At 45.1% G+C, this 27,828-nt stretch overlaps 1 protein-coding gene across 3 annotated transcripts in view; it reads right to left on the reverse strand.

The window, feature by feature from the left end:
• DGKH (diacylglycerol kinase eta) overlaps positions 1-27,828 on the reverse strand; it is a 1,951,678-nt gene that overhangs the window by 1,242,494 nt on the left and 681,356 nt on the right. Inside the window, exon 1 of one of the 3 annotated variants that reach the window (XM_069640478.1) lies at positions 4,210-4,682. The exons of the other annotated variants lie outside the window; for them this stretch is intronic. The gene's annotated coding sequence lies outside the window, so the exon portion shown is untranslated. Of the gene's footprint in view, positions 1-4,209; positions 4,683-27,828 lie in introns of those variants that run through there. 3 annotated transcript variants of the gene reach the window in all.

Here is a 27,828-nt window from a genome sequence, read left to right on the forward strand (position 1 = left end):
TGTTAGGTGAGTAGACAAATCCAATAGTATGTTGCAGTTGTCTCAAATACAGCAGATACAAGCATCAGAAATACGATTACGGTGAGTAATGTATCCCTTCTGAGGCTTGTGGAATCTGCTTAGATCACATGCTGTGCATAGATTAGCGAGCAGTACCCGAAGAAGGAGGTGGGATGTGAGAAGGGTCATGAGCAAATAAGTGTCTTAGAACCGCTTGTCCCACTTGTGTATCTGCCTTGGAATGGGTGTCAATGCAGTAATGCCGAGTAAAAGTGTGAGAAAGAAAGAAAGAGAAAGAGAAAGAAAGAGAAAAAGATAGATAGATAGATAGAAAGAAAAAGAAAGAAAAAGAGAGAAAGAAAGAAAGAGAGAGAGAAAGAAAGAAAGTAAGAAAGAAAGAAAGAAAGAAAGAAAGAAAGAAAGAAAGAAAGAAAGAAAGAAAGAAAGAAAGAAAGAAAGAAAGAAAGAAAGAAAGAAAGAAAGAAAGAAAGAAAGAAAGAAAGAAAGAAAAGCAGCCGACGAGTCAACCTTGGGTCATTCTCAAGGCTGCCATTATAAAAAGAGCCATTTACATGTTTGTATTGTGGATTATATCACCACAAGTAATGAGTGCCGTATAGTACACGGCACAAACAGATACATATACAAATCATATTTGGGTTACATACCGTGTGCAGGATAGGAAAGGATAATCAAGAAAAGAACAGGAAAACAGAAAACTATAACACAGATAAAGGTTCTGTTTTTGCTAGGTTGCGTCACTATTAATTGTCCCATGGTGTCATTGATAATAAAATATATTTAACACGTGTGTATAATGCTTGCCATTCCATGGTGCACCATGCAAGCATCCCCATTCTAGGCCAATATTTACTTAAGAAGCCAATCTATCTCTTAGTGTTGGTTGCGTTGTGTTAACATTTTAAACCAATCAAAGTCGCACATATGCTGCTACTATAGATCATGGATCTTTTTCCTCGTGGATAGATGTCGCTATAGACACGGTTAGTGGGCAATTGGTGCCCATGCTGCTGGCCAATGCGGGAAAGGTGGCTAGTAATAGTATATTACATGACATGCTAATCACCTATGTATAGATGCGTGCAAAGTTGTCTGTTTACAAAAGGGATAAGAGTATCGTTCAGTAGACTGACAAATAATCTAGATTCATTTTCGAATTTGGTATGTCATATGCAGACATAGTTTCTACGGTGATCACTCACCATAAATTGGGCTTGCAATTCTTCTCAAATGCGGAAATATGAGCTAAAACGTCTCAGGAATAGGTCTTAATCGTCTTCTCTAGGATTGCACAAATTCGCGCTGGCGTGCTTATAAACACCTATAGAGAGGAAAGAGTGAAAAAGGGTGCTATTATAGTCTATCACTCTTTGTGAAGCTAGTGGCCCACAGTGATTGACAGTGAAGTGCTGAGTACAGCAGTATCAAACAGAGCCATTTCAAATAGTCTCACCTTATTAGAGCTGTGGAGGATTCCCTAGTCACTAGACTGCGTGAGAAAGCTGAAGATGGCTGTCTGGGATGGCACTTAAGCCCTGCCACCTCATTGGTTGGGGTTATAAAGGACCACATTTAGGTAGAGGGACTACCTAAGTGAATATCTTATTAGACATAATGGGCAATCCTTATTGCCTTTTCCTATGGGAAAAACGTATATATTTATTTTCAAATTACAAGAAATATTCAGGCTTGTGAATCTATGCAAGATCCAATGCTGGAGAAATTAAGGTTAGAAAGAAAGTCAGTATGAGAGTCAAAAGCAGGGGTTGGAGGAATGAAGGTGGTGGCAAATGCGGTCACTGGCGCTCGTTTCATCGGTCGAATGACGGTGAAGGAGACTGGCAGTGTGGGATGAGGCATGGCTGGGGTGCCCCAAAGAGCTCCAGAAGGGAGGAGTGGATGGTCAGACCAGGAGAGAAGTGTAGTGAGAGGGATGACAGCAAAAATTAGTGCATCCAGTGTGTGTCCCGCCGAGTGTGTCGAACCGGAGGGAAGAATAGTGAGCAAAAGAGTCACAAACGTTGTGGAAGAGTACACTGGCCAGATCAGAAGAATCAAGGTGAATGTTGAAATCCCTGAAGAGGAGAGGTCAGCCCATTCCGAGAGGAAAGGGGAGAAGGGTCCAGGGGGCCTGTAGATGATGGTGAGAGTGAGGCTGAGGGTAGGAGAGACAGCAAGCCTACAGATGAGGCATTTAAAGGAGGAGGAATGAGTGGGCATGATAGTACCCTGTGTTCGCTTCCTGTGACATCACTTCTGAAATGTCAGTGCTTCCACCTTTTTATTCAGGACTTGAGCTCTGCCCATCGATTAATATCCTGATCCCAGCATTTCTCTAATAATCGTCTTTAAAAAAGCGTCAGCAGTATCTACTCAGTTCTTTATACAGTAACATTAGTTTTACCTGTGGCTGGCCTTCCTCTGGAATCGATTGCTCTCCAGAGTCACGGCAGTAAATCCAATTTGAACGCTGTATTAAATTCTAAAAATATTACATACGCTTGCAAAATCGCAACATTTAACAGGGTAATGGCACTGTTCCTGCCACCCATACTCGCAGTGGGGTGGGGTGAACCGCTAGCATAGTCTCCCGAACTGGTCAACCACGCCCCAATCCCAATACGCCTCTCTGGAGATTATGCGAGCAGCGCTGCTCTGAGTAATATCTAGCACACTGTTCAGTACGAACTGGAACCAGTCCACCGTCACACTACAAACAATAACAGCCAATATGTGCAGGCCTATGTCACTTTGTTGTTCAACACTATAAATAATGGAGGAGAAAAATGCAACTGCACAGTTACAAAAATACTTCTCTAAAAATGTAAACAAAAAACACATAAGACGAAGAGGGATCTTTAGTTTCTTGTAAAACATTCCCACATTTTACATGCAGATTGTGTACTAACCGTGTCCTCCTTTAGTTTTGGCTATTGGGTGGCGCCACCTATAAGCCAAACATATTAAATTAGAGTACAGCTAATAAGAAATGGCCTATGAGGAGGGACACAAAGTTTGTAAGTGTTGCTTGGTTATTTACCCATCCATTGATTGACTGCTCATAGCTGTACTAATCCCCAAGGCCATTCTCACCCACTTCCCATCCCTCACCGCCCAAAACACATCTTCCTGGGATCTCTTTGAGCTGACTTCATCAAGCCTTACCATCAAACATTGTGCTCCAAGTGCCTGCCATTGTTTTTTCAAAGCAGTCGTCTAAGAGTTAATTATTTAAATTGGAGCTGTAAACATGCTGTTATAATAAAAATGTCTTAACCAGGTCTGTCTTCAGCCACTGGATTTATAAGCACTATTTGCGTCGTTCACTTAAGTCCTGGTAAAAAACAAGCATGGGCAAAGCTAAGCGTTTTGGCTTGTGTATAAGTATTAGGCACTTGTCAGGCACTGCTATATACGCGCAGGTAGTTGCAACATTGTGCAGCTGCTACAATCGATTGCCAGTTAATACCAGGGTGGCAGTGCCTGGCAAATGCTTTCCCAATGTCTACACAAAAGCCAAAACTGCATCACAAATGCTGGTTTCAGAGGCGCCTTGAGGCCATGCACATGACAGCGGTGCGCAGTAGCTACCCCAATAACCTAACATACGGCTGTCGGGATGTGTGCGAGATAGCGAACAAGCAGCACAATTCGGCTTCCAGCATAAATAAAGCGGTTTCAGAGTACGTTCACAAACACACACAATCATTGACAAAATGTAGGTTCAAATCATGCATGCAGTGCACAAATCTGCGTACTTTAAGTAGCCTATTCATCTTCCATTACCCCTTCTGCCCTAGTTAAATATTCATATATTGGTACGCGAACCCACCCATCACAGGGACACTTCTGGTGCTGCAGCTAACAAAGCATATGCATTCATTACTGAAGGACAAGACTGGACGGCGTTTTAGTCGTGCTAGTGTCGGAATGCCGCAAGAAAGACCACTCACTACCGGTCGAGAGCCCCGTGCATTACCTTTTAAAGCATTAACAGACCGAAAGAATCAGCAACGTTAGAAAGGCAATACAAACACCATTACTTCTTCCGGGGTCTAAAAAACAGACAATCTCAATACCATTCAACTCAATGCATTCCTTTGGCTTTCGGAGGCACCCTTTTCTTGAGAGAAGCACAAATAAGTCCGGCACTGCATTAACGCCACCCGCCCTCGCTGCCACAGTTACCAGAGGACTGGCCGTCAGACGCGCGGCTGTGGTGGGGGTCCGCGGATTCGGCAGCCCAGCCCGCCACGCTCCTGGATGCGTGTTGCGCAGTTCCGCGGTGCATCCAACTGTGCTTTAATTTATCCGACAAGCGCCCCAACCGTAACGTTGCTGATAGCGAGTCACGTGAGAAGATGGGACACCCCCTCCGGACCTTTATTCGAACGTGGAATAAGACATTTGCTTTCTCTTCAAGTTGCGCGTACTCCAGCACTCCCCAGCTTCCCGTTCTGATAAATCCCGGGAACGGCAGCTCTCTTCTTCCTGAATAAATATTTAATGCCGTGAAGAAGCCTCTTCCCTCGTTACTTTCTGCTTGCACCGGTAGATGCTTTTATTTTTCCACACAGTTTCTGTTCCAGGACAACCCATCACCACAAGAGTGCAAAAAAGTAATGATATCGCAGGGTAATCGTTGTTTCGACTGCAGCAACCCTGATGCACCTCTGAAAGCTCAGGCTTCGTAATCTCACACAGCCAGTGGAGCGAGCGCAAAGACGCCCCCTCATTCTGCCCCTCATTAAAAGTATGACATAATGCCCGCCCGCAGCGCTTTTACGCGGATACTAAAACGAGAATGCTGCGCGTCTCTTTCCTGACACAGCCGACAGGGGGTTCAGAGCCTGCAACTGGGGGGCCTGCTTTGCAAGCATTTGGCATGAGGTTAGACTTCGACGTGTTCTGAGTACCTAGCTGAGCAACTCTGAAACGAAGCAGTTGATGACACTTTTCTGAAATAAACATACCACTGGAAGGCCATTCTTAGAAGAAGGCCGACTGGGGCCCGTTGGCATTGCTGTTACGAAGTAGGAACATTATTGTTTGGTTAACTTTAATAACTTTCACTATTGCATCTAAAAACTGAAGCGGTAAACTGGAGGCACGGTTAATAACACATTACAAGGCACCCAAGACAAGCACTATTCTGGCAGCTGTGGCAAGTTCTTCTTAAACGGAACAAAATTCAAATATTAGTCTCTTTGAAAAAAATAAAACTTTTTTCCTTTTATGACCTTCCAGGTTTCTGATCAATGCCACGTTATTTACTTGGGTATGGTATCAACAATTGCACATGCAATCATGGGTGTCCTACATTAATTTGTCACCCAAATCCCTTAACAGTTCAGGCGAAACAGACTACAGTGAAAGTTCGGGGATTCTGACCAATTAATTTGCCCAGGTTTAGATCAGTAGCGAGGAGTGTGGGGTGGATAATAGGGCCCCAGCAGCAGCCTGGGGGCTCCGCCACTGGTTTACATATACACTCCCATATTAACTGACAATTTGCTCTCTATATTATCCCCATCTTGAAATACTTTATACAGCACTGGATTCCTGCAACCTTGGCTTCCTCGATTTTTTTTCCCCCACCTCTACTGCGTTTACCTTTTCTTTTCAAAATTTCTCACACATAAGCAACACATATATATCAGACGTTGAGCCTCAGCAGCCTACTTCTCTTTTTTTTTTTAAAAGGCACGCTCTACCCCAGCAGAGACCGGCCAATCATGCTTTCACTATACTTTGGATAGCCCGTGCACATCTCCAGTCCCTCATACATACATTTAGAATTCAATTATTGTCATCTCTCCACTCACTTCAAGCTTCCGTCCATTCTTCCTATACCTCGTTCATCTCTAAAAATCTACCTTCATTTTCTTCCGACAGACTAAGGTCTGGCAACCCCTCGGTGGGGATACAGTACACCTTAAAATCTCGAATAATGATAGGCGTTTTAACACTAGACTCCTATGGTGGGATTCGGCACAGTATACAAGCTCATTAATTACTTTAAACTCTCTGTAATGAAAGCCTTGCTTTAGGACACTTAAGCCTTAATGCTACTTGTATGTGAGCATGTAAAGAAGCCACCAGGGGCAGGTCCTTTCAACATGATCTAGTATTTTAGCTTCAATTCACCAGCATGCATGATTTTTTTCTCTGCTCTTAAAACTTCAATATAAATAACTTGCTCCACTTCTTTAGACCTGAACAGGCTTCCTTTTTATTTTAGACTCGAGCTGATTACTTGACCCACACTTACCAGCGCGCAGCATTAATGGCTTATTTCAGTTCCTCAGGCTGAAGCTGGCAACGTGAACAACATCCACTAGCATGCAACAATACAAGAAAGAGTGGTTGGTGATCTTTACACTTCAGTGGAGCAGGGATCACTTGGACAGCATCTGCCAGAACGTAACAAGAGTACACTCTTTCCATATTTAAACTGGCACCCAGGACTACATCTAACAGCATGCACAGTGAATAGCGTTTTCTGTTTCAGTTTGCTTTGTTAAGCCAACGATATGGACCACATCTACCAGCATCTACCAGCTTGCATACCACTCGCCTGCTCACTACCTTCTTCTTCGAACGTCTATTTATTTTTGTTTCAAAACCTTTTTATTAGCATTTGAAATGTATAACACAATCCAAGTTGGCTTATAATTCAGCCACTGTAGAACCTCCTGCGCCGAAAGCGCATATGCACACTCTGGACCAACACAAAATATTACATAGCATACCTAACCCCTAAAAGACTCCCCGTCCCCCCAAACCCTCCCACCCCTGATCCATTAAACTCCAGCAAATACCATAGAAGTAACCAATTACGGTGCACCCCTATCTTTTTTTTTTTTTAAACTTTAGTTTTTATTAACATTTTTTTAAATAAATGCAACTGGCAAAAACATTAAAGAACCCCCTGCCCTCCCCCCAACTGTCCCCTCCCCACCCCACATCCAACCCACCCCCCTTCCCCGTGTCCGGTTCAGAGTGCTCGACAAAAGGGGACTCTTAATGTTCACTCTATTTCCTGTGTCTCGGAGGCAAAGCGACAAGTGACCACAGCGTCAGCTGGCTGGGAGCTGCCGTTCCCCGGGCCGTGGGACCCCCAGTTTATTGTTGTGTCCTTTCGGGATCGTTTTCTCCCTTCTCGGAGCCGGGGCTAAGCCTTGAAGTCAATGGACATCCCAACCCCAAGTCTGTTGTACCCCATACCAGTCCGTGAGGAATGAGCTTGTGTCTTTGTTCACCATGGCCGTTAGTTTGTCCATCAAAAACATGTTTTTCACCTTTTTCATCCACTCTTCCTTGGAGGGGGTTTCCGGGCTCTTCCATTTCTGAGCGAGGGCAACTCTGCCCGCCCTCAGCATGGTTTCCCACATCCTACGGTACCGGTATAGTTCCGCTTCCTCCGGGGGGAGTCCCAGCAACATGGTCAGGGGGTTGAGCGGTAAGAGTTCCTCTGAGACCTCCGCTATCCAGCCCCTCACTGACCCCCATTAAGACTGGACCTTCGGGCAATGCCACCACATGTGGCCTCTGGAGCCTGTCTTCCCACATCCCCTCGGGCACCTTGGTGATACCCCCGGAAACATCTTGGACAGTTTTGCTGGGTCTCTGTGCCACCCCTGCAGAATTTTAAAGTTGTGTTCCATGTCTGAGGTGAATAAGTTCCCATGAAATGCTATTTTGAAAATTTTGGCCCAGGCATCCTCTGAGATCTCCTAGCCCGCCAGGTCGTTCCGGAACGTGCGAAAGCTCCTCCTGCCCTGTAGGTCATGAGTGTTGAGGATCTTATACATGCTGGACACCGCTCCCTTTCTGGAGGTAACCGAGTCTAGGCGCTTCTCGAAGGGAGTCAGTTGTCTCCTCAGGTTTGGACCCCATGACTGATCACAAAGGATGCCCTTAAGGCGGAGGTATTCGAAGATGGAAAGCGATCCACCCGCCAGGGCATCCCTCAGGTCCTCATAGGATAGGAATTCACCCTCCCTGAACATCTGACCAGCCCATTCCATTCCCATGTCCGACCATTGCTGGGAGTGCCGGAACCCCCTGCTACCCAGTTTGAGGGGGTGTCCCCATAGGGAGGTCATCAGGGATGGCCATGTGGTTAGGTGTGCTGTCCTGGGGCCCTCCTTCCAGATGTCCCAGAGAACTCCCAGGGTCGGGTGGGATCTCACATGCTTCGGGATTGTTTTACGCGGGGCCCACAGGAGGTCCCGGACCTTCAACGGGTGTACATCCATGTCCTCTAAATATGACCAGTACGTTCCCAGGCCCTCTTTCATATGTTGTAGGAGGACGCGCAGTTGGGCGGCATAGAAGTATAGTTGAAAGTCTGGCAGTCCGAATCCCCCCTCCTCCCTTGGTAGGGTCAGGGTGGCCCTCCCGATCCCCGGGATCTTCCCCTGCCACACAAAGTCCCGGACCTCCTTTTGTAGGTCCCTGAAGGTCTGAGCTGGGATGCTAGTGGGGAGCGCAGTGAAGAGGTATAAGAGCCGCGGTAGTATATTCATTTTTACTGCCGTGATCCGGCCGTACCACGAGAGAATCATCTTACCCCATCTCCACAAATCAGACGTAATCTCAGCGATTATGGGGTCGTAGTGAGTGGGTCCTAATTTCGACAAGTCCCTAGTAAGAAGAACGGCCAGGTATCTTATGGCGTCATTCCCCACTGCAATCCCATGAAACCTACTCAGGGTGTCTATCACCGGGTCAACCATTCTCATTGGGAGCAGGATAGATTTAGCCGTGTTAATTTTCAACCCGAGAAGCGCCCGAAGGTGGAAAGCAGAGCCAGGAGGGGGCGGGGGGGGAAATCGAGGAGCCAGGGTCTACCAAGGAAGCTAAGATGTCATCTGCCAACAGGGAAAGCTTGAATTCCACCTCCCCCCTTCTAATTCCCTTGATGTCTGGGTGGGACCTGATCGCTATGGCGAGCGCGGTGCACCCCTATCTAACGGGGAAACTGCCACAGTACTAGAATCTCTGAGACCCTCATGTTCCTAGAGGCTTTCCAACAAGCCCATCACAGGCCAACGAGCAGGACAGGTAAAGTCTCTATTGTGGGTTTCTACATAAGTCAAAAACTGTCCACACTTCTGATGGAAAGATTGAGGCTGGTTCTCCATATAATACAACACCTTCTCAGTAGCCACTATTGACCAGAGGCGCGCCCACCAATCTTCTTCGCTTGGGGGTCTAGCAGATCACCAAATGCAGGCTATCGTGGTTCTCGCCACTAAAATCAGCGCATTCAATAGCCCAGGTCTACAATGCGCCCCAGAAGCGGGCTGGCCCCCAGACAATCCGAATAGACACAGCCCCGGCTCTTTCGGGCAAGTGGATCCTGTAGTACCATTAATGGAACCCAACACCTCTGTCCAGTACCTCCAGAGCTTTGGGCACCTCAACCATATGTGCATATATGTTCCATCTGCCCCGGAGCCCCTCCAGCACATACCATTATTACTTTGGCCCCCACATGCTTCATTCTATTTGGTGCGAGGTAGGCCCTAGCAATAAAGTGGAAGCCACGCTCAGCGTATGCAAGGCTTCTAGCTACCTTCTTAAGGCCCATCCAAATCCTACCCCATTCTTCCAAGGATAATTCATACCCTAAATCCTTATGCCAAGCTTCCACATATGCTGGCATTTTGGCATCCTCTTTCTCCCCCAAGCATCTACAAAGAATGGAAAGCAACCCCCCCATATATGTCCTGGAGAATATTAGCTTCTCAAAACTCATGAGGGGTCTAATCGATGCATGCCGGTTATGAGTTTGCTTCGCCTAATGCCAAATCTGACAATACTGGAATCTCTCTCTTTCTCCCACTCCGAAGGCCGCCTTGCATGAGGCAAAGGAGCAAATCTGCTCCTGCTCAAACATGTGTGTTAGAAACTTGCAGCCCCTGCCCTCCAGTTGGAGAGAAGGAGGTACCCACATAGGCCGCCCGAAAAACTGGATTATTATGTATTGGGGTAAGAGGGGAGGGCAATGTGGATAGCCCCCGTTTAACCACTAGTGAGGCCCATACCCACATGGTTGTATCGCCGCTGGAAGTTCATAAACACTTAGTGGCCTATCAACCTTTGGCATCCATGGAAGATAGCGGAGGAGCTTGCCCGCTATATCCTCCTCAAGCCACCGCCAAGCCGTGGTCGAGCCTGTGTCGATCCAGTCCCTCAGAGCCTTAAGGTGGGCGTCCCAATAATATCTCTGTATGTTCGGGAGCACCAAACCTCCTCTTGCCCTTGGCCTAAAGAGCACAGTTTTGGAAAATCAGGCCATCCTTCTTCCCCAAACAAAATTCATAATCTCCTTTTGCAAAGTCGTTAAGGTGAAACTGGGTACACTACCGGGAAGCACTTGAAAATGAAGCTCCTCGAGGATAAAGTGTTAGGCCCATACACCACTGCCAGGGCGATGGACACCTCCCAGCATCCCCTTCACAAACAGAAACATCTCTTCTTTATCATCCCTAATTCCATGAGCCTGAAACGCCAGTATTGTCCCAATAAGAATACCCACTCCCAGCTTCTTAAGTCGATATGTGGAGAGAATTGCAGCAGGAAATCCCTCTTAAATCTATTCACATCACATTGACGTAAGCGGGTCTCCTGGAGGAACCCAATATCTATGGCTGCCCTCTGCAGCCTGTGCAACAGTGAACTGCTCTTCCTAGGGAAATTCAGCCCCCTTACATTACTGGTTAGGCAGTGCACCCCCATCGCATTATAAGGGTTTTCCTTACGTTGTACCTCCTAATTCCTTCAGACGCGGGAAGGTCCAGCGCTAAGTTAAGTGACTCCGTTCTCAACCCCGGTATTACTGGTTCATCTTCTCTATGGCAATGCATCAACCCCAGATAACAATCCCCCCAACTTGTAAAAACATCAACAAAAGATCCAAAACCTTCCTCGACTCACCAATGTGTAGAGGTGGAAACATCCTCCTTAACAACTCTCCCTCTGGAAGAATACCACCCCCCGCCTCCCGGGCGGGGCACCAGTCGATAATTTCCTATATCGGGACTTAAGCTGTCCTTAATGCTGCCCCATCACTCCACACCCAGCCCCCGACTGGGGGACAGCCCCTGACAATCCTGCCCTAGCCCACGTGTGTCATCCCCTCTACTGGTCCCCACACCGGCCCCCTTTCCCTGGGGCCTCTATCTCGAGCAGCCTCTTCCAGCGTAGTGCACCTCCTCTCCCTCCCCACCCAGGTGAATATTGAGCCAAATGGGAAAGTCCATCTGTATGGGATCTGTTCCTGTTTAAGCTTCCCAGTCACTGGTCTAAATGAGTCATTTCTGGAGTCTTGAAAAATAAAAAGTTTATGCTTGCCATAGACAATCTCTCTCCAGATCTTAGACTGGCAGGATTTCTTCCTCCACAGTGTAGGTGTAAAATGTCATAATATCCCTAGGATGGGCCTGGTGGCCCCCACCGCAGCTGGCCCACCCTGTGCACTCGGTCCAACAGGATGGGGGCTGATTATACTGTTGGAAAGGTATGCATGAAGACCTTTAGCACCCATGCCTTCAGATTGGATCCTTCGGCCCCCTCCTCCAGCCCTCGGATCCTTAGGTTCTCAGGCCGTAGTCTATTCTCTAAATCCTCAATGGTGGATAGTAGCTCCGCCCAATTCAATTAAAAGTGGAGCACATCCCCGTGCAGGGAATGAACGGACTCCTTGGCGTCCCCCATGCAGGTTTTTATCTCCTTCATGTCTTTAGGCAAGAAATCCAGGGATTTATGCAGATCCTCTGTTGCCGTCACAATTTCTCTCCTAACTGATGAGTCCAGCTTCTCCTCCAGCGCTGCCATACATTTGAGCAGGTCTGCTTTTGTGAGTACTGTGGTTGCACCTCTTTCCTCCGTCGCCATGTCTACCTCTGGTTGTTGTGCTCCCCCTTTCGATGTCTCAGCCTCCCCCCGCCCTGACCCAAAGGGCAGTCATCGATCTCTGCGTCTTTGAGGCTTTGTGTTGCAGCATATATGGCTGTAAGCCCCTACCAAGTTGCTATCCACCCTGACTCTCCTCCACTACTCCGCACCTTTGCCAGTAATCCTTTCTCCCCCCCATTCATATTGGAGGGTGGGGGGGTCCCTGAGTCCAGTGGGTCCCAAATCTATTTGGTGGGCTTCTGTTATGGAGAGGGCGTATATGCACCACACTCTAGGCAAGTCTAAGGTCACAGCGTGGCACTGGAGGGGGCCCCCATCTCCCGGGTGTTTTAGCCACCTTATCGGGGGAGGATCCGGGCAGACCTACCATCGCATCCCCATGTGTCAGTTCACAGATTCTCCAGATGCTGTCGCTGCTCTCTGCAGCCCAGCCACTCCTCCACTACAAAGCTCGGCCTGGACGGGTAAGGACAGAAAAAAAGCACAACTAATGGGGTCTCTCCCTATTTCCTCCCCCATGCTCCAGTACACAGTATGCTCCTTGCTGCGGCGGGCTGGAGGGACCCTCGTTGCACTCCTCTGCACTGGTGCTCGCTGCCGTACTAACCGGGGTCTCCAGATTCCGGGATATTGGCTGTTCTCCACTCCTCCAGTTACCGGCGTCCTCGGAGGGGCTGCTCAATCTGCTGGGGTTGCCGGCCACTTCCCACGATCTACAGCACTCTCCCGTGGGGCTGTTAATGGACCCTCAGCCCCCAACGACAGCACCACAGGGCCAGGCCGAGATACCACAAGAGCGGTGTTGGGCTCCTCCTCACGTCGCAGCCGTGACCCACTCTCTCGACTATGTACTTCCCGGATGCAGCTCTGCCCTAGTCCTGCGGATGTTCGGCGTCCCCCTGCACTCTCCCGCTGGGCCGACAAGCTGTGCTCCCTCGAGGTGCCGCCACACTCACGCTCTGCACCCAGGTACTTATTCTGATCGTGGGTTTGTCAGGGAAATTTGCTCATGTAGCGACCCGTGGGGGCCTGTCAGCTGGTAGATGATCCGTGCCCAGGATCGGACATGACCCCCCTAGCAGACAGCCATCTTGGTCGACGCCAGACCGGAAGTCTTCTGATTATTTTTTTGGATTATTTTATTCAATCCAAATCTACAGTCAGCTCCTAATAAAACCAAAAGGTAAAAGTACAAAGCATAAGGTGTGCATATCCCCAAATTGGTCATATAAGAGTTTCAGACTCCAAGAGGCAGTAAAGATACAGACTAAAGGAATTTGCACGATACACCCATTAACAAACGCTCCATCTAAGTGATCTGTGTCCAAAAGCAGGCTAATATCAATTCAAAAAGCACAAAAGTTGAACTTGTCTAAACTCGAACCATACTAAAGCAAAGAGAAAATTAACCATAACAAATAAATCAAGGTCTACTTACCAATGCCAGCTTAACCAAGACAGTAGATAGAAGGCTACGGACACAGTGAAAAAGTCTGACGTGACGAAGATTAACTCATCTGGCAAGGAATCATCCATACAGATGCAGAAAAGGTGCCCATATAATTTAAAAAATGTCCTTTTGTCCATGCATGTTTTCGTTAATACGTTCCATATGCACGAACAAAGACACACACCTCCAATCCCACCTGCCCCCCCAGTCCGGAATTCACTCTGTAAAGTCAAAGTACCTTTCCAGCAGCATAGAATGAATGGTTTTGCCACAAACCACGCATCAGCCAGTGCTTTATCAATTGGTATTGAATCTCCAGAGCAACGAAGTCAATACAGTGGTCTAGGCATACCGCCTGGCCCATGACCATCTTCACCCCCTTCCTGCAATATTTTCACTCTTGGACAGTCAATGTGTTTCGGGGACAGACACCTCCAGCACTCTCTTTTTTCCATCAGATGCAATTAGTTTGTCTTTGAAAATGTGCACTAGACATGCAGCAAGATTCTTGGTGGAATATATACTGACTGGAGACTCACAAGGACGTGGGAGTTACCACCCCCATACTGTGCCACTAATACATTTATATTTCTGCCTGGGGCAGGTCTCTCAGTCTTTGGAGACTAACAGGTGTGGTGGACCATTCCTCTAACTAGTGCATGTACAGAGATGAGACATTGTATCAGATTTAATTACAGAGCTACAAACTAGAGACACTGTCCAATGTAACTGCATTGTTAAGTCAGGGATTTCAGTGCCTCTCTCAAACAAATTTAGTCAGATCTGGTAAGACTATATTATTGGTATAGATCAGTGAGAAATATTCTTCCCTCAAAGACATCGCTTATTGAATGCCAACAACCAACAATTTTTTGTAAAGAGCATTTTTTACCATACATAAGTAAACAGTCATCATCATCATAGATAAGTGCAACTTGGTCAAACCGAAACAATACATTTGCCTTGTGGATGCGAGTCTTAAAGACTGACTTTGTGAAGAGGACTGTGTCTAAGACACCAGTGATGAACCTCAAGTTTTCACTACATATTTCCAACACTAGGGATTGCTCCATGAGTAAACAGATGGAGACCCCATGGTGGTCAGCAGATACTGGCTAAGCATCATACCTTTTAGTGTTTTGATCACATTGTCTAGGTTATTCCGCTGCTAATAATATCCTGTCTGGGTTCTAAAAAGCTCATTAAAAGTGGATTAAAAGTGTTCCAACACTGTGGTGGTCACGTGAAAAGAAGATATGTCCACACTTCGGTGGCCTGAGCTACTTATATTTCATTTTTAATGCCATTTTGCTGACCAATGTTTTTCCCTGTTCATAGTACTTTCCAAAGGCTTTTGGCAGGTTTTAGCAAGACACATGCTTTTAAAATGGTGATGTCTTGTGGGGCCTTTCGCCCAAATTCTGTGGATGCACTCAAGTTTTTAGATGGGTTATAATAAAGTGGAATGCGGGGTTCGACAGGTTAAAGCTGCTCTGCCAAATAATGCAAGGCAAACACGTATTAAGTGAGGCCGCAATGGTCTGAGCACTGGTGCAGCGATGCCCAACGTAACTGAAAAAGATCAATTGAATTCTATGTTCTAACCTATTTGTGCTTCACACAATGTGAATCAATTTGCTACCATGGTAAGGTTATAGAAATTAAGCAACAAATAAACGTAATCAAATAAAGAATTAACAGTTAGTGTAATTTATTCCATCAGTGTTGAAACACAACCACAGCCACACGTATTTCGATCTCTATACAGGTCTTTAATAAGGGTGTTAATTTAAACAGTAGTGCATGTCAATACATAGCATGAGAACCCAAATGCCAAAATTATAGATTTTCAAAAACACAAATGATTCCCATATAGGTCAATACATAAATACAAGCATAGATTAGAACCCAAAAATGAATAGAAGGCAGAGGAGAGAAAACACAAAGTGAAAATACGTTAATTGAAACATTTCAATAACACCTTTAAGTGTTCATTCTCCTCCAACCACCGTTGGTAATGTCAATAGTGTAATTATGCTTGGAGAATCATATAGAATAATGTCACTGATCCCAGTTAGTGACGAACCGAAAAAAACTAGTCCAGCAATTATATCGGGTAGTTATCAATTACCATATCACCTTGATCATCCTGACAATTATTGTGCATACAAATAGAAACTAGATCAATTACATGAAGTGCCACACACAAAAAGTCCTCGTTGGATACACAGGGTCTTACCTACTATTATCCATGGGTGGAATAACAAAAACAAATGAGGACAAGGGTCCAGTGGATCCCATGTGTTATCGTTTGCTTCAAACTACGATAAACATAGAAAAGGATGGAAGCATAGTTAATGGGAGTAGCCGAAATGTGGTTTAAATGGTGCAAAAAATAAATATAACGCAAATTTGCATCCATACCTGATAAAGCAATTACTTTCGAATAATATATATAGATTATTAGCAATAATTCTATTCTGTACCATTGTATGGTAAAGTAAGAATGAGCCGGTTGGAAAAGACCACGAAAATATGCCAATATAAAGTCACTACATTTCTAGCAAAAGTGTAGCAATGAAGTCATATCATCTTTGACATAATTCATGCTTACTTGTAAGACTGAGTTATTAGGCTCAATCATGCCCAGTTAGGCAAGAAATGTTGTGCCCCGTGTTCATAGTCCATTTCTCCTTAACCTTAGGGTCTTGCTCCACACTAGAAACCAGTCTCACATGGGTGTCCCACTCTTTCTCAGAGCGTTAAAAAATAGCTTGTCACTGTAACATGTATCAAGCAGCTTTCAGTCTTCATACGATGGGACCCCCCCCTGAACTTGGGAACAGCTCCTCTCCATGCTCACAGGATTATTTATTTCTTCCTCCTACTCCTCCTCCTCCTTTACACTAATCCATTTCTTTCAGAGCTAACAGGCTCAGATGCCAATGGGCCTCATTACGAGTCTGCCGGTCCGGAAACAGTGGCGGTAAATCCGCCACTACCGTTGTTTCCGGACCGGCTGATTCCGAATCCTGCAGGCGGGAGGTGTCACGCCACCCGCCTGCAGGCAGAAATGGAACCACCGGCTCTGTCATTGACGGAACAAGTGTTTCCATTGTCCCCATGGAGTCCTATGGGGTTTGCAGAATTTTGGAACCATCTGGAGATGGGAGATCAGAGCTAGTAGGACTGACCCCATGCAGATTCGAGAACAGCACATAAATTAAGGATGACCAATCTATGTTTGGAAATTGATTTCCAAATAGCCACCTGATGAGGGTTTGCAGAAGGAAAGATTCCAGGCTGACCAAGACCCCAGCTGACTATTCAAAATCAGAAGCCACTTCCGAAAGGTAACTAAAGCTCCAATCATCCACAAACTTTACATATAGATTGACTAGTGCAAATCTTGGAAGGAAAGGAACAGGGAATTCCAGCTAATGCAATTTGAGAACAGAAACACAGGTTCTGATATTTTATATGCCCTGTGTCATTCCACTCATATGGGACACCAAGTGAGTTACTTCTTTAAAGCACAAGGTACTTTCTATTGAGAAACCATTTAAAACTCAACCATTGTGGTGCCACTTTAATGTGGAATTGTCTTGGGAAAATTAAGTACTATTTAAAATATAATTAGTGCCTTAAGCCGGTCTAAAGGTTATAGTGTCATTGCAAAATACTATTGCCTACAGTGAAATTGTGCATTAATGCAACCAGGGGAGGCCAAAGTCAAATATTAGTTGTTTGTGCAATGAAAATGCATGTTGAGGGTATTCATTCTATTTAGTATGAATTGTGCAAAGTGCAAACCCCTGCATTGCCCTATCTTTACATGCAAAAACTGATTCATGTGCAATGTAGAAGGGAAGTTTTTTTTTCAAAATCATACATGTTACTAAGGAACAATATGGGGGTCATTACAAGTTGGGAGGTAAGGGATACCGGGTACCGGTAAGGAGACCGGTAACAGTAATCCCTTACCGCCCAATTCCGAGGTCCCTTAGCGGGAGCCTCAAAGAACGTGTGATCTGACCACACGTCCTTTACAGGTCCCGCTAAGCGACCAGGGCGCTAATAACGGTACCACAAATTGCGGTACCGTTATTAGCTACTTCTCCATTACCATTGAACCCTATAGGGGCTCAAATGGGAATGGCATTTGGAATGGGGATTTACCGGGTCTGCGTAGGGCGGAATGTCCCGGTATGTCCCCACTCCACCAGACCAGACCCGGAAACGATTTTGGAGGCGGCCATGGCGCTAATAGCACCATGGCCGCCTCCAAAGTCGTAATGAGGCTCTATATCTCCAGCCCAAAAACACATGCAACTTGAAAACTACATGCAGACATTAAGGTTGTGCAGTGAGAAACCGGATGGCATTCTCCTACCCACTCCCTCAGGATCTTCCATTCAGGTGGCCAGGGAAGGGCCCATCGCTTTTAGATCCCGACCCTCGGTGTGGACAAGCGAGGGAGGATCACCTGAGTGGAGGGTCGCAAGACTTTGGGCAGAGGATACCAAAGGGTGAGACATGGTATTTCCCCAATCCCAAAAGTACCCCAACCTACTCTCCCTCATCCTTTATTCGGTATCTCCAATCTCATCCTATCTCCTCACTGCATTTCCAACAAATACTGAGACGAGTAAGATGCAACTAAGATCAGTAAAGATTACCCATAGAAATAACATGGGGAATGTAAGGGCAACCTACCCTAGAAAGAACTCAAGTTGTCCCACTAATAGTAGGGTCAGGCATTCAATAGTAACTATTCACACTTGATTGGTCTTTTTGCTATAAAAGCAAAGAGCCTGGGGTTTTCTGAAGCCTCTGATTCTACCCCATATATAGTGTGTAAGAAAGATTGTGTAAAGTTAAGGCATATTCTGACCAGCTGAATTGGTGTTTGGAGCTAGAGGGGCCTAAGCTTGAGGAAGGGCACCCTGTAAAACCAAAAAGGAACTGTGATACATTGTATTTTGCTTTGAAAGCTGGAGGAGGCATGAGCTTGGGGAAGGGAATCCCGACAGTCCTATTGAGAAAAGTAAAGTGAACAAGTTGAAAATTGGGAAAGCGAATCCCAAGGAACTCAAGGACACTGAAGTTATTTAAGAGCACTGTAAGAGCCCTGTGAGGAGGTCTTGCAAACAGCCTTATTAAGTGTACCCACCTTTGTGACATTGACCAATTTGCACCTGGTGAGAAGACCACCTGAAACCAACTCTGGTTGTGCTATTTTAGTTGAATCACCATTTTCTCTTTTAAAAACACTTCTGATCACATTTTTTTTTACAGCGTGAGGGCAAGCATAAGTTTGGACACAGAGACTTATTTTGGACTATTCGACAACGAGGGCCATTAGAAACATCAGTTAAAAGAACCATCCCTTTAGAGGTAAGGCCAGTCAGGCATTCCACCAACCCAGGTACCTTAGTAAATAAAGGCATACATAGATTGAAAGTCTTGCACACAAACTGAATGAAAACAATACACACGTATAAATTAATTTAAAGCTACAAACATTTTCAAAGTCACGAACACCCACATATAGATTGCAAGTAACAAACTCCTGTTTAGTGAAAGTCACGTATGCATGTTTAGAGAAAGCTGCACCACTCATTTTGAGTGGTGCAGCTGGTTGGGTTTGGGCACCGTAAATAGCCGGGAGTAGAAGCCCTCCCCTCGCTCCCCAAGGGGAACGGGTTCCACAGCTCTGAGGTGCAGAAGTTTCTGAACCTCGGCCTTGAGGGAGGGTGAGCCCGACAGCTGAAAAGGAGGGTTGAGGGCTGGGGTAGGGGGTAAAGGTAAGCGGAAGCCCGCTCGGGCGACTGACAAGACCCATCTGTGGGTCCAGAATAGAATAAACAGATCCCTGAGAGTATTACTTCTAACTCAAACCTAAAGGAGACAAATGTCCCTCACACTTATACTAGAGAGTTAACTTGATTGTATATGTACTCTAATATAGTTATTCAAGCAACCTTTTCCGATATCATCCTTGTCTTGGTACTCGAGAAAATCAAATGTTATAAACACACAAAAGTAGAATTGAAATGTAAAGGGTCTAGTATCTTTCAAAACACAATATATCTATATATAGACTGTTTGAATGAATGCTTATATGGACTGATATTGCGATTTTTATATAGGCGGGTCATTTGTTTTTTATGATTACTGGTTGTGATATCTAGTATTGTTGTGATTTCCAGGATAAAGCTAGAGACCAACGTAGTGGAAGTTCGGTTATTCTTTTAAATACATTTCATTTTCTGAAGACCACACTGTCTGTTCTTTGTCCAGAATTGTGGGTGAGACTGCATAACTTTGGATGGGTGACTGGCATGCCATCCTTACGTAGGCCAAAGATTTAAAAACACAAAATATCCATACACAAGGCAACTATGTTTTTCATGGAACACACAGATCGACAGGTGTGGGGGATGATGCTTTAGGGCTTTCAGGTACAAAAGCACCCATTACTATCACCAACGTTGAATCTGTTGCACAGCCAGTCTGCTTCCAAAGTGTATCACACTGAAATGAAGTGTTAAATGAATGGTCATCCTCAGCATTGTTTCTCAGTGAAACAGTACACCCGCTCTGCACCTCATAGCTATGTATTATGACTGTTTTCTATAGAGCCGCACATTCTGATTTGCTTAGCATTGCAAACGACCCTGGTTTGCAATAGCCATCATGTGGCAAAGCAAAGTCAAACATGGTTGAGACAAAATGGTTGCTCTGGTGGCACAAACTGGGGGGGTACACCACCGCTTGTGGATCCTGCTGCCGCCCCAAACAAAAAGTAGTCTCAACGCATTTACACCATTACGCGTCGCCACGGAAATGCAGAAAACACTTGCCCCTGCAATACATATAAACACATTATTATCCACATTTGTGTCTCATGGTTTCCTCTCAATGTTTAAAGTCTATATTTTTGCTTTACAAAATGACTTTCAACATATTTATTAAACAATAATATCCATGGAAAAAAAGAAAAAGTTATATATATATATATATATATATATTAGGGCTGTACCGAATAGCATATTCAGTATTCGGCCGAATACCCAATAGTTTGTCAACTATTCTGCCGAAGCCAAATATGAAGCCGAATAGTTGGTTTATTTAATAAATCATGTTCCAAACTTCAAAAATCACACTTATTAAAAAACAAATGAAGCACCATTTTACATGCATTCGATACTTTTATTTCTCTGCATTGTAATTAATGTAGTATCTTTATTTAAAGTATAAAAACCAGAAATAAAGCAGATTTAACCAAAATGAAGGGACCAAATGTACATATGTTGCATGTTCAGTGCCAGTTAAAGTAGGAGGCTTCACAAATGCAAAGGGACTGCCTTTGTGAATCAGATGCATTGCATTCTCTATCCAGTTGCAAAGTCGATGTGGTTGAGTTTCAAAACTTCTTTGCAGCTCACAAACTATTCACCTCAACCATACAAATGCTGCTCACTTTCCACTTATCCTAGCCACCCTTTCTCGCCAATGCACAAACATATGCAACTTATAATTTCCTGATTAAATATCAGATAATGTTAAACTCAGAACTCAAGTCCTTAAAAAAAGAAAAGGGGGGACTATGACGTATGCAATGGGAGGTGACATGAGAGGAACTGAAAGTATCTATGCACATTTCTTTCAGTTCGTTTTTTCCAACTGAAAAAAGTGCCCACTGCATATAAACATTCACCAAAAGAAAAGATATTCCTATATTGTTGCAGGCTAAGTATAAAAGATGAGCACCTTTTTTATCTAAGAATCTGTAACAAAACATGCCCTAAAGAGCAGATTACAATACAAGACATTTTTCAGCTGTGTGATAGCAATTTGTCTTGTTTAATTCTATTCTGAAGTCTATATTTGCCTTTCTGAGTTCATTTTGCATTGTATTCAAATGAGAATGTCAAAGTATATGGCAAGAGCCGAATACCAAGAAACTATTCAGCCGGAGCCGAATAGCTTTTTTTCAGCCGGAATTCACCCGAATACTATATATATATATATATATATATATATATATATATATATATATATATATATATATATATATATATATATATATATATATATATGTATTGGCGGAAGAATGCATGTACAGATCAATAGATTTAGATTATTTAGATTTCATCTGCCTTCATCTATGAAAGGATCAACCGTTGTTGTTGTTGCGTCTTCATTTAACTAATCGTGAATTATCCCTTACGCCTTGGTGGAGCTCTTAAAGAGATAACACCTTTCAACAATGGCTTGTGTGAGGAGTGGACCTGCTGGACAGTATACCCCTTTTTTCCAAGTTGAATGCGGGGTACGTCAAGGCTGTGTTTTGGCCCCCTTGCTTTTATGTCTTTATATAAATGGTCTTAATGACCATTTACTTAAATCCAATTTTGACTTTCCTACGCTGGGCAATAGACATTTGCCTTTACTTGCCTATGCAGATGACACAGCCCTATTAGCTCGTACCCCCGATCCCTGCAGTGCCTCGTTGACGATTATGCCCAATTCATGTATACCCTGGGTCTGAAAGTAAATGCTCAGAAATCAGATGTGATGGTTTGTCACAGGGGGAAGCGTCCCCACAGGTTTCGAGCTATCTCCTGGAAGGGGGGAGTCAGTTCCAAGAGTGGATAACATTGATTACCTGGGGGTGAGATTGTCTTCGAATTTTGAGCCAGAGGCACATGTTGAGAAGGAAACCCTAAGATTTAAACAAGCAATTGGGGGGATAGCCAGGGTGTTGGGGTCGTTTAAAATAAAGTCAATTGAGCTGGTGCTGAAAGTCTTTCATGGTAAAGCTTCTTCTGTGGCAAGATAAGGCATGGAGCTGTGGGGATTTGTTAAAACAATCTATTCAGGTGGCTAGAGCACCTTTTTAAGAGCATTTTGATGTTACCTGGGTCTGCCGCCAATTTCGCAGTTCATCAAGAACTGGGTTATTTTCTTACTGACTTGGTTGCATCCATGCCTGCTAGTCACTGGCTAAGAATTTGGGGTAACCCTAAAGCTATCTTGACCGAGGAATTAGTTAGCTATCTTGTGCTTAGAGATCCCCATTTGGAGACTCGATGGCTCAGGGATGTGAAAACCGTGTTGTTGGAAAAAGGTGTGGGTTCATGATTTTCCACAGCAGCTCTTAGATCTAATACGGTTGTACATTCTTCAAAAGATGGTGTATTTCAGTCCATTCGTACTAAGAGAGTCCTTGGTGATTATAAGACCAGCCAATAGGAATCATCTGATCATAACGTCCCCTAGTTTGCAGATGTATCTGAGCTGGGCACAGCATCCGTCCCAAAGTATCCTTGTTTCGAGAGCGCATTTTAATCGTATTCAGTTAAGAGCTGTGGTGGCGGCTTGGCTCATGGGTGATGTGGATCAATCTTTGTGGGGCGTCCAAGGAGGACTTGGCACACTTTTTTTGTTTGTTTTGCCCTGCTTTTTCAGCAATTAGTACCCGGCGAGGGGGCTGTGGCGGCCTCCCAGCCTCGCCGGAGAATGAGGTATGTCTATCCTTCCCACCCACCCGCCATGCACAGAATTCCCTCCCACCCCCACTTACCTTCTTTTCTGTCCTTTCCGGGAACAGACATGCTGGGAATACTTGTGTCCCCAGCTTGCCCGCTCCCGTTCTGCGACAGGCTGTTATGGGAAAGAAGAAGGGACTACACGTAGCCCCTTCTCTTCTTTCCATGGCACCCATTTTGTTTTCTCCTTTTTTTCAATGGCCGCCATGGAAAGGGAAAACTGACTGTTTTTCCTTCCCTGGTGGCATTTCTTTTTACATTTTATTTTTCTGTTGAGAAACAGCAGAACGTTTCGAAACAGCAAACAAAATGCTTTTAGTACCCTGGTCTAATGGCCCAGGGTACTAATAGCAATAGGCCCCTCGCAGTGGGGCATTGCCACTTCAGGTACATTTCCCAGGGCATGTAACTATGGGCCCCCTGGGGCATTACCTCAAGTGGTAATGCCCCTGCCTGCTCAGGACCTATTGCTTAATTAGAGAATATACTTTGAAACCTGTATTACTGGGCCTGGGTTCTTCGGCATTACGAGCCAGAATTGTATTATTTGCTGTGGGCAGATACTATACAAGTGGGCTGCGCTGTATTGATTTTTTTTTAAATGTGCTCGGTTTCTGAGAGAATTCTTTAAAGATTCGGTAGATTCTGAATTATGTGGTTTTGTTTTTTATGCTTGTTGGTTTTAACTAAAACTATTTACATTTTTTGTTATATTGAGTAAGAATAGCATTACATTAATAAATATATCATACAAACCTTTCTGTACTCTCACCAGCCTGGCTGGCTATATTCTTTCACATGGGGATACGTTTACATTAATAACCCATATCCTTGTACATGTGTTGCACTTGACATCCATCCATCCATTCCATATGACTATATGAGGCTTTAGTATGTCTGCTTGTTAATGTCTATTGTCACAGATGGTTCAAAGAATACTTTGAAACTCAGACAGCTCAAGGTTTTTGATCTGAATTTTCATGGCCCCAAGGCTGTCCCTCTCTCGTCTAGAAAGCACCAGTCCTCCCCAACCTAGGCATCCCTACTCCCCCCGATTAATACATACCGAATATTGACCACCTACTGTCTAGGTTATGGCATATACTAGAGGTGGTGACCTAAAGGCAGAACGCCCTCCCTCAGGGACTTCCTAGACTGACCCTAGTCTATCCTAGGGTTAGTTATCCAACAGGGATATTTGATTGGGCCTTCCAGACACGCTGGCCAATTCTGCCTCCTTTCTATCACACCCAGGTAGTCCTTTCCCTCTCACTTCCTGATGCTCACCTCTTACTATTCTCCTTCCAAGAACTCCAACCGCCTTCTCGGTCCCTTGCGTCTTCCTTCTCTGTTACTCTGTCTCTCACTCCTTCCTGCCTCCACCCTTTAATCTTATTCCTTCCTTCACAATACTATTTCTCACTCTTCTGCACTACTACTGCACCCTCCACACTCCTACTACACACCCCTCCTCCACACTCCTCCTCCACCCCACCTTCTACACCAACACAATCCTTTCACTCATAAAAGTACTTCACATTCACTCCTTACACACTTTCTCCTAAACACACTTGCCACTGTTTCACACACACACACTCACACTGCAGTACCAATTGCACTCACTAACCAATGCCTCGCTTGTTTCAAATACCTCCTTACAATCTGCTCCACTGTCCTTCCTCCTGCTGATCTCGTAGTGTGCCACATCCACCTCCTCTGATCTCAACCAAACGACTCTCACCCCTCCTGGCCAATCTGGTCCTGTCTTCCCCGTCCAGGAACTGTTGCATGCAACAGCATTTACATTTAGTGCCTTAAGGCCTACCCCATTTTCCTGCACAGGGTCACCCCGGACCATCAAAGATGTAGCCTAGTTCGCGATAGGGTGTCTGGCCTAGTTGCTCCAAAGAGAAGTCACATTTCTGGTTGGACGGGACGGTTAAAGCAGGTCCCTGGTGGTCCAGGGGATCCCCCAAGTCTCCTCAGAGGGCGGACTGAGGCTGGTGTGTGGTACACAGCCCTGATGACCGCAGTGTAGGAGCTCTGGCTCCTGTTTTTGTCACTTCACTTCCCATGGCACAGCTTGCACACGGCTTGCGTAGACCTGCTAATCAAATGTTGATTATTTTGAATACTTTGACATGAAGTGGGATGTGATTCAACTTGAATAAAGTAGCCGGTTGACTCTTGGAGCAGTATATGGATACTTTTCTTTACTTAATGATTTTATTCATGATTGTTTTGTGCTTTTGATGAATGTTATTTTTTGATTTTTAACCTTTTTATTATTTTAGGTCTTATGGAAGATTGTTGCATTAAAAGTTGACTTTTATATTCTATATAATATAATACGGTAATAAATACAATAAAATAATTTAAAAAACTATTAAAGTTTTTAAAATGATTCCTGTAGAGACTTTTTATTCCTCAACTCTTCTCTACACCTTTAAATTTGCACCGAAAGAGAAACACTACAAAGTATGTAGTTGCAAATGAATGAGCTAACGTGGTAGCATATGCATGCATTTGATGTGCTCTGAGGCATAAGGTCTAATATTATTCGAAACTGCAAGCACCACAGCACTGTCACATGTAACATTGTCCAAAAATATCCCCATACACATTTCACACTAACTAAATGTTCCGCCACTTTGTGCACTGTCATACTACCACACAGGCTAGTGAATCCCGGTATGTATGTGTGATCAAGCCTCTGTTTTTAATACCATCAATCCTAACTCAACTTTTCATCCTTATTGGGTGGATAAATTGAGTACCGACCATTGGCGTAGCGGGGCCACAAAGCCCTGGCATGTATTTTTTGTAAATGTTTTATGCGCGTGTGAAGGTGTTACAGGTTCACGATGTAGGTTTGTATGTATGCGTGCAGGCAAGGAGGCAAGGAGGCATATATGTATTACACAATGTGTGTCAGAATGAGTGAGTGTATGATGTATGGGTGGCTGGGTGTGCAGGTCTATGAGTGAGTGAATCGTGTTTGTAAATGAGCAAGTGAATGTCGTGTGAATGAGTGCGCTAGTGTTTAAAAGCTGGGCTGAGGAGAGGTTTTTGGCAGGTAGGGGATGGGGGAACAGGGAGAGGAAATGGGTCTGGTGGGAGGAGTGTGAACGGGTGGGGGGAGGGAGAGGGAACAGGTGAGGGTACACTAAAACATCATTTTAATGAGCATCCACAATAAAGCAAGCATGATATGTGTTATTAGTGGCTAGACTGGCATTTTGGTGCAGCCAGTCTAGCCATTTCTTACGGTGGCTTAACATTTTTTACTGGTCATCTTTGCTAAAGCAAGCATACATTTTATTACCCGGCTAGAATGTCATTTGGGTGAAGCCAGTCTAGCTAGGTCTTACTGTGGCGTGGCATGGCATTTTTTACACAAGACATCATCAAGGGTAAAGCAAACACGATAAGTGTTACTACGTGTCTAGACTGACCTAAATTGTGCGGCCAGTCTAGACATGTTTTCATATTGTGGCATTGCATTCTTAATGGAAAAGCATTGAATTAATGAAATCATTAATGCTCCTGTGCGCAGTTAGTGACTTGCATCTATTGTAGTTTTGGATTGGAATTACCCAATAAAATCAATTGCAAACTACCTGACTTTTTACCAATTTTTGGCAGAAAGTGTGCTATAAAATTACCAGGTTACTCACTGTAGTGACCACCTTACTCCTAGTCCATAGTCCCCTTTCCTCCATACTTATGGGACATCTCTCCGTCCTTTGGGACGGGACCGGAGCACTTTGTAAAAAGCATCCACATTTTTTTCAAAAATGTGTCCCTCCTCTCTTTCCTGCGCGGGGCCCGGCACACGGCCGTAACCCCGCCCACCTTGGCTCCGCCCCGCGCATCGCCCATCAGTTCTTTTCTATCGCAGGGTCAAGACCCATTAGCAATAACAGAGGAACCTTATTAGAGGGGACGGCGGGCGGGCGTATGGAGGAAAGGGGACTATGGACTAGGAGTAAGGTGGTCACTACAGTGAGTAACCTGGTAATACTCCTACGTCCCGTCCCCTTTCCTCCATACTTATGGGAGATTCCCAAGCACTCCTTAAAGGAACTATGGGTGGATGGAAGTACCCCTTACTGAAACAGGTTCTTCAGCACAGCCTGGCCGAACTGAGCGTCAGCTCTAGAGCTCACATCGAGGCAGTAATGCTTACAGAAAGCAGATGGGGAGGCCCAAGTAGCCGCTTTAGCAATGGACTCCCAGGGAACATACTTCTGAAAAGCAACCGCGGCTGCCTTGCCTCGCACCTGATGTGCATGGATACCTTTAGGAGGTTTCAGCTTTTGGACGGTGAAAGATTCCGTGATACAGGCGGCAATCCATCTGGAAATGGATGCCTTAGACGCCGGCCTGCCTTGAGGTTTACCGAAGGTCACACACAGTTGGAAAGAGCTCCGAAGCCCGGAGGTCCTGTCCAGGTAGAACTTAAGAGCTCTTTGGCCATCCAAGCAGTGTAGATCCCTTTCCGCCTCCGAGGCAGGGTTCGGAAAACAGACCGGAAGGGAAATCGACTGATTCAGATGGAATTCGGTCACTACCTTTGGTAGGAAAGCTCGGTTCGTCCGAAGGACTACCTTGTCCTTGTGAAAGAACAAGAAAGGATGCTCCACCGACAATGCCTGGAGCTCACTCACTCTCCTCGCTGACGTAACGTCTACCAGAAAGGACACTGTCCAGGACACGTACTTGAGGTCAACCGTAGCCATCGACTCAAAGGGTTTATGGCACAGCGCCGTCAGGACTACATTTGGGTCCCAAGGTGGGTGCAGACTACGAACCGGAGGGTAGATGCCCGTCAAGCCAGCAAAATGTCTCTTCACCACGGGGTTAGTTAAA

This window comes from Ambystoma mexicanum, chromosome 7q, assembly GCF_040938575.1.
Source record: "Ambystoma mexicanum isolate Mex_15411 chromosome 7q, UKY_AmexF1_1, whole genome shotgun sequence".
Lineage (NCBI taxonomy): Eukaryota > Metazoa > Chordata > Amphibia > Caudata > Ambystomatidae > Ambystoma > Ambystoma mexicanum.